Genomic DNA, 8,765 nt, shown 5'->3' with positions numbered 1-8,765 from the left:
AAGAAAAATTTTATTTGTGTTTCAATTAGAGTCTAATAAATCTAATGGAGATCATTTTACAAACGCACACGTCGCATCGAAATGTTTATTGTCTGAATTTAGCGTTCTTAGCTTAAGATCAATCTCGTCGAAAAAATTATATCTCTGGTTATATCTGACCCAGATCATTTATTCCAACGGTAAAATGCTGCTTGACGAAAAAATTGTTTATCAAAGTTTCAATGGTGCGCCGCTTCAAGGAAAAGTTCTGTGTTTCGGCAGTCGCGTCGGCAAGTCGCTTGCGAGATGTTTGTATAAAGTGTTCCGAAGACCTTGTCGAAAACATTATATCTCTGGTTATATTTGACACAGATCGTTCATTCTATCAGTTAAATGCTTTTTATTTAAACAATTAATTGTTTCTCAAGGGTTCTATTGCGCGCTGCTCACGCTTAGTTATTTTTTACTTCAATGAAAAGTTCTGTGTTTCGGCAGCCGCGTCGGCAAGTCGCTTGCGAGGTGTTTGTCTAAAGTGTTGCGAAGACCTTGTCGAAAAAATTATATCTCCGGTTATATACACAGATCGTTTATTCAAACAGTAATTTTTTTTTTTTTAAACCAAATAATTATTTCAAGGTTTCATCTGCAAAGCAAATCTTTACAAGCTTAAAATAAAAAGTTAGTCGAATGATTAACACGTGGTTTCGCATGTTCACAATCTTTGAGTAAACAGTCGAGTTTCGCGCGAAACGGCAAATCACACGACAGCGATGAGAGGTAGCTGTATTCGCAGGCTACAAAGTTGGCGAAGAAATTGTTGACATAGGCGGCGTTGCTGTGTTGAGATTTAGTTATTGTGACCATCGATTTTTGAAACTTTTGACTAAGCTAGAGGCAAGGCAAATTCATCAAAATTTGCATACGCGTCAGTCCCGAGTCGGAACAACACGTAGTCGTGACAGGTAACGCAACACGATTAAAATGCCCTGGTAGAACCCTTACCCTGTATTTACGTGTATGGGAGCAACTTCAGAATACCCGGCCACGATTGCGTGACATTGAATGCTTGCTCCTGCAGTCCCGAAGACGATGAAAGTTTGAGCTGGTAATCTATGGCTCCCGCAGTCCCGCACTCCCACAGTGGAAAAGGATGAATATGAAATGGAGATAAAACTACTGCTCCCGCACTCCCACAGTGGAAGAAGGATGAATATGAAATGGCGATAAAACTACTGCTCCCGCAGTCCCGCAGTGGAAAAAGCAAGTATATGAAATGGGGGTAAAGCTACTGCTCCTGCAGTCCCGCACTCCCGCAGTGGAAAAAGCAAGTATATGAAATGGGGGTAAAACTGCTGCTCCCGCAGTCCCGCACTCCCGCAGTGGAAAAAGGATGAATATGAATTGGGGGTAAAACTGCTGCTCCCGCAGTCCCGCACTCCCGCAGTGGAAAAAGGATGAATATGGAATGGAGGGAAAACTGCTGCTCCCGCAGTCCTGCGCTCCCGCAGTGGAAAAAGGATGAATATGAAATGGGGGTAAAACTGCTGCTCCCGCAGTCCCGCACTCCCGCAATGGAAAAAGGATGAATATGGAATGGGGAAAAAACTGCTGTTCCCGCAGTCCCGCACTCCCGCAGTGGAAAAAGGATGAATATGGAATGGGGGTAAAACTGCTGCTCCCGCACGCACTCCTGCAGTGGAAAAAGGATGAATGTGGAATGGGGGGAAATTTACTGATTAAGCCTAAGCGCTTGTTTCAGTGATTTAAGTCGAAGCACTCGCTAAAACTGATTTTACAAAAAGTGTAGTTAACCAAACCGTAAATTGAAAGCTCCACTGCGGGAAAACTGATTTTACATCCTTTTTCCACTGCGGGAGTGCGGGACTGCGGGAGCAGTAGTTTTATCCCCATTTCATATTCATCCTTTTTCCACTGCGGGACTGCGGGACTGCGGGAGCCACAGATTACCAGCTCAAACTATCATCGGTTAGCCGAGATCCCGGCATTACGATGCTGATTACATGAGTCCCTAAGGGGCTGATTACTTGAGCCGGGCCAGCCCGGTCAGCCAGGCTGGTCAGGTTTCCCGGGATGAGTTTTAGTCCGGTATTACATGAGAAGAGCCAGCCTGGCTTGGACTAAATTTAGAGTAAGTCGTGTGAAAAAAGATAACAACAACAACAACAAGTGGAGAGACGTTTGTCTCGCTAAATTGTTATTAAAATTCACCATTCTACAATGTAAAGAAGCCTAATGGTTTTCTATCTTATTTATCCTTTTATTTAAACATTAAACAACGATGATTCCGTGGGCCATTTTGCTCTAAAGTGGAGTAATGTGATTAGAAATAGCAGGCCCGGCTAACCAGGCTGTCCCGGTGAACGCGATTACATGGAAAAATATCAGCCCGGTTAGCCGGGATCCCGGCATCGTAATGCCGTAATGGCCCCTAAGATGTCTCATGGGAACTGATACAGGTGCCTGAGGCCCTAAGGCGACGCACTATAATCTACGATTACTGCTAGTAATAGAAACCCCTCTGAGACGAAAAACTGATTTCATTGAAAAAATAATATCAAGGCAAACATAAGAGTGGCCATTCTCAAGTTTGAACACAAAGAAATGTGTAAAAGATCAAATTTTTTTTCGGGTGAGTCTGTCAAATTACTGGTGTCAGGCTAACGAACCGGGACACATCTATCGGAAAAAAAAACAGCTAGTGACGCCTTCAAAGGTGGTTAGTGGCAGCCTCAGAGAATATTAACGGCCTTATAAAACAACATTAGCTCAATTGCGAGAAATTACCTATGACGGTAATTAAAGGTCACTCTGTTACTGATTACGTTAGAAAAAACTGTTTTTACCTTTGTTCTTTGCCACACTCTCAAAATGGCTCTGTGCATTCCAGTTTAGGTATAACTGCTCTTTCTGCAGACCTTCCGACAAATCTGTATCCCTTTTATCTTTGCGGATGCTCTCCAGCAACCTCGGCTGTTTGTAGGGAGGTGACATCAGAATACCACACTCGGTGGAGAAAGTGTTTCGATTGGCTTCTTGTTTCTGGAACCTGGACGATAGCAATGCTCGACTTTCTTGAGACAGGAAATACACTGATCTTGCGTTTTTTTATATTTTCTCTGTTCCCCATTTCTGCCGATTGACATTCCCGTTCTTTACAATTTGGAACTGCAAAGTCACTTTCATCGTGCTGATCCTTTTCTACTTCTTGACTCGGTTTCACACCTCTCAATTGCTGGCCAACACTTTCAAGGCAAGACTCCTTTCCGTCAAATTTCGACTGGCAAGAGACAGCCCCAATATTTAAATGGCCCTCAGGGAGGTCATCTGGTGAAAGATTGCACAGGTACCTCAGTACATGTTCAGAATGGTTGCTTTGAAAGTAAAGTGAAAGGCAATATAAAACTGATGGAGGTGCACGTCATAATCTCGGAAACGTCGTCTATGAACAGCAAATATGACGTTGATAAATTAGTTGCGTCATTACACTAAGTTAAAAATGTAATCGACGGACGGAGAAGTAGCCAGCCGCACTCATAAGCATGCAACCACAGCCCAGTGTCCCTGAAATTTGATCATCCCGCTTGCATGATATAAAGGTCACCTATCAATGAAACGTGGATATTCCTATTCTATGTGATGCGCATTGGAAACGATACGAAAAGCTCCGAAACTGAGCGCGTTTAGCGCGCGCCAATTCATTCAGTTCTCTTTTCCTTCTTTCTGAGTTATGATGGGCACACAAGACTTGTCAGACACTTATTTTGCCACCAAAGTAGCATCGCCTAGCTTTTTGCTGGATTTTTGCTCATCACAAAGAATTGCGCTTTGTTATGTTCTTTTGTGTGAAAATTCACGAGATGATTGAGAGTTATTTCAAGTTCACAGGGTATGAAGTTTAAAAACTTCTTTGGGTAGTGTAGATGTCATTTGGTGTCGTAGCAGCTTTTATTGTTTGAAGTCTAGGTTATGGTTACTGTTGTTTAATGTTTTTTTTTTTTTTGTTGGATAGCAGGTCTGCAAAATGTCGTCAAAGAGCCGAACAGGCGCTCCTCGCCGAGCTGGCTATAATCCTGTCATGCCCACCAAGCTTAACAGCTTTAATTGTGGCAGATGACCAGCGAGAAATCGCGTGGCAGTCACGGAACTTTCAATCTTTATGATCTTCGGGATTCAGTTATTTATATACATATATTTTATGAGCTTTGAAAATGTACTTTTTTGGGTGACTGCCTTCATGTCTGTGTACCTCTTGCTAATGTATAAGTATTAAAGTTCCAAAAGCGCCTTGAATTTGTCCAAGGCTTTGGTGTGTCCAGGCAAACAATGACGATTGCATATACACGAGCATTGTAGCATTTTTTTTTCGTGAGAAATTTTTTTCATTTGAATCGTGTAGCTGAAGGTAAACTCGTGGTCTGATTGGCTGTCGAGACAGGGTATTTAGCGTGGAATTGCACTTGTGCGTGAAGGGATATTGCTGACGTAGCAACGCGTAGCTTGTTAACATAGCAAGCCAAACACAATTATGTTTTCAAAAACACAGTCTCCGTTTACAATGCGAAAACCTTACCGAAGGGAGGAAACAGCTTACGCTTACGAGCACGAGGAATTATCCCGGGTCGTGTCGGATCTCATTGAACGGGCTTTAGGATTGGCCAAAAGAACAATAGAACGAACAAAGATAACAATGGATTTAGCACAGAAAACAATAGGAAGTACGACACTATACAGCAAATGAAATATAGTGTTCAACAAGTATTGACAGGTAACAGTTCATTCACTTGAAATGGCTTTTTGTAGCGCCCACTGCAACATTCGCCTCGCACGGTCGGACCAAGGACATTTTAAAAAAGCTATGCGATTTGTGCTATAGATCGGTTTTTCGGTGAAATTTAACGTGGAATTCCCTCGTTAGGTGGTGAATTTTCCTATAGTATGTGCCACACGCGTATTCTGATTAGTTAGCTCGGAGGTGAATAAGCAAGTACTACTCATATTCTCTTCTGGGCAAACAGAAAAACAAAAATGGTTTTATCGATATTTTATGTGGTACATACTAACTGAGTGTCGGTGTTCGCGACTTGGTAAATATCCGCCACTTCCACTTCGGAGAATAAAATGTTGAAAGGTATAATCCTGCAGTTTCGGACAGCGACTATTTGAGCGTGGTTTTGCAGGGGACTTGAGAAATAATTATTCTCGTTCCAGCAAGTTCTCACGGTATTGAACTCATTGTTAAAAGTTAATGTAGTTTGTGCCAACAGCAGTAATAGATGTTCCGTAAACCCTTTATCAAACCGCTGGAGACATAAGATGGGTCTTTCGAAATTCAGGGTTGTACATTTGCAATGACTTCCACGGATCCGTCAAGTTACTTTTCCCTCCATATGTGAGTGTTTGAGCTTTGCCATCATGAGGTTTTTTTCTAGACAAGGCCAAACACATCGAAATTATCAACTGAAAATTGTTTACACACTGCAAAACGCCACATACACCTTTTTCAACTTTTTAAAATCAATATACATGTAGTGTATTTAATAATACGTTTTTAATAACTAATCTTTTAAATACATTTCTCGCTCATTTCAAACATCCATGGTCATCACGTTTATTATTTATTTATGAGTGTATTGTACCCTACACGGTTGTCCTAAAAAATTAATAAGCCTTCTAAAGTAACGAGGAAATTGGATCATTGAACACTATGAGAACCCACCTTCGTAAAACGAGCTCTGTGATAAAGGGACGACATCCATATTGAACGATTTGTGGTCCTGCAAGCTTAATTTAGCTGAAAGATAAGAAGAGAAAACATGCAAATTTATACGACTCTTAGACTTTTTAGCGAAAAACGTTTCCAAATTTCATGAAGATATAACTTTTCATTTTTCTTAATTACAGTCTTAAAAAGCTTTTTGACAGTGAAATCTGTCAACAAAAATATGAGCTTCTTCATTCAGTGGTTGAAATTCAGTCATATTTGAAATATTTTAACATTAACTCTACAACTTACTGTGAACAAAGCTGCTTAAAACGCTTGTTGATATTCAGAACAAAGCAAATCAAACCAAAAGCTGAAGTTCTTAACTTGATTTTACATTCAAAATTTACCACAAAAAAAAAAATCAAACTCGCATACGAAAAAATGGCGGGAAATTTAACGCCGCCCGCCAATGAATGACGTCATGCCATGTTTAGCGAAAACACTGAGACAGACTTCTTCTTTGTTCTATAATATTTTGTAATGTCGTAAATAAGTTTAGAATGTCATTGAGTTTGGTGAAAGTTTATGGCTAAACAACCGGGTAAGTCATCTACTAAGTGTATAAGAGAAATAAAATTAAAACAGTTTAATTATTAAATTCATCTCTCCAGTTAAGTTTTTCGAAACGAATCAGGAGTGTTAGAAAAATGGTGACCTCCAGGAGTGTTTAGACAAACATTGCGGGCGTTTGGATATAGCGGTACCGAAGCCCTCCAGTGACTTCGTATTTTTCATTTCGACAAAGCGACAACAAAAAAAACGACAAACGTGACAGCGACAATTTCCTACGTGAAATCACAAAAGGATGCGACAAGGCGACAAATTTTAAGCAACCGTATTGGTACCTTGATTAGGCGTGAAATCATTCAAATCAAATTTTCCTTGGTACTTCGAAAACGGATGAAATAGGGGGTAAAATATGGCGTGTGAGCGGGTTATTCTGTGCCTTTTCGTAGAGAATCATAGGGTTTTGGACAGACTCTTGCTTATATTAGGCCTTTACAAAGAACTCTATCTTTGCACTATCACGACCAGGGGCCTTTTGCTCGAAGGCTAGTCAGTGCTAACCGTTGGTTAAGAGGTATCAAAAGCTGTAGGTTTCCATAGTGTTTAACGCTAACGTTAGCGCTAACCATGCTTCAAGCAACTCGGGGCCCGTTTCTCGGAAGTCCCGAAAACTTTTCGGGCCCGAAAAGCCATTAGTAAAATTGCCAACCACTTGTTTTGGAAAGCCGATCTTTTAACGTGTTTCCAAGGTAACAAAAAGAAAAATAACTGTGAAGTTTGACGACTTAAATCCTCTCCGTTCTTGAGATACAAAGGGAACTGTGACACCCGAAAATGGGCCTTAAAATTTCGGGTCTTTCGACAAACGGGCCCCAGATCCTTATTCAGGGGGTCCACTTCGTAAAATTTCAAAGCCACCTGCGGCTTCCTGAAATTTAGGATAAACCGTTTCAAACTTCTTTACAAACGCTACAGCTTTATCTTTACGTTAACTTTAGACACACTGTTTTCCTCCCTAGTCCAGTCTCCTAAAGTTGAAATTTGTCGGCCCTTGAAGGCTGATGGTTCTGTAGGTGATTTGCTAGAGAAAAGAAGTCATGGGTCCACGTTTCTTTCACCATAAAAAAAAGTACCATCAGTTCTCTTTCGCTTTGGAGGAGGGGCAGACGACGTTTTTGGTTTTCCTAACAAAGTGACAGGAAAAGAAGCTGCAGTACCACGTGCAGTGTATCTCGAAAACAAAGATAGAAAGTTTGCAATCACTTGAAACAGTAATAGTAATAGAACATTATTTTTACACGATAAGCTGAATAGCTCGTGGGGTCGTGCACAAATGAAATCAAATCAAATTAATACATATCAAATCACATTGGTTTATGAGGAGAGGGCAAAACCGGAGTAACCGGTGAAAAACCTCTCGGAGCAGAGTACCAACAACCTCAACCGAGATCAACCCAGATATGACGCCGTATCTGAAAATCGAACCTGGGCCACATTGGTGGGAGGCGAGTGCTCTCACCACTTCGCCATCCCTGCTCCCCTAATACTGGCTTTCAACACTGGGAGGACTAACTGTCACAGCGTTCCTGTGGACCTGACTGGACAGTAACGTCAGCTTGCCGAAGCAAAGAAACTACTGCTGAAAAGTTTCTTCCTTCACTGTTTGACCTGTACTTTCCCTCCCCGCAATCTCGTACCCACAGTCCTCGGGCTTCTTGGCCAGCGGGTGAGCGTCCGGACGCTCCGGGCGCTCACCCGCTGGCCAAAAAGCCCGAGGACTCTGGGTACGAGATTGCCCTCCCTGAAGATCCATCGTCTGGGTGGATGAATAAATTATGTTAACGCAGGAAATAGATTAGGGACTGTGCAACCAGGCTTTACTCGACATACTGGGTTCCAGGATTTGGGGAGACACCAAGTTCAGAGTTCATCCGAAATTTGAGATGGTCCGAATTTAGAATTCTTCCCCATTTGAAGTTGATCCGAATTTAGAGCCGTTCCGAATTTAGAGTTGATCCGGCTTTAGAGCTGTTCCGAATTTGAAAGTGATACGAAATTAATGACATTAATTTTGGCGGGGATCACACGAGTAAAAAAGTCGTTTTTGCCTATCTTGATCTAATCTGCGATCTGGCTTACGTTTCTCAGGCTTTAGAGAGTGCGCAACCACTCTAGAGAAAAGAGCGCCTGATCGCAGTTTAAACTTGAGCTCCGGTCTCATAACTTTTAGCATACAAGAAAAAGTGCAACTACGATAAAGTTTCTCGTTACCAACAATTACATACTTAGACCAAGGAATTTCGAAAGCACGGCCATTTAACAAAATCTATCGTTTGAATTAAATATCTGTTTGGAATGGATAGAATATTGCCTACAAATATCAAATTTACGCCTACCCTAACCCATAGAGGTTTTGAGGCTTGTCGAAAGTAATCAAGCACTAAACATCACCTGAAAGATTCACAATCAGAGAAGCTTTCGGAGCTTTCGGAAC

This window comes from Montipora capricornis, chromosome 8, assembly GCF_036669925.1.
Source record: "Montipora capricornis isolate CH-2021 chromosome 8, ASM3666992v2, whole genome shotgun sequence".
NCBI classification, from domain to species: domain Eukaryota; kingdom Metazoa; phylum Cnidaria; class Anthozoa; order Scleractinia; family Acroporidae; genus Montipora; species Montipora capricornis.
Note: the sequence above shows the minus strand (reverse complement) of the source record.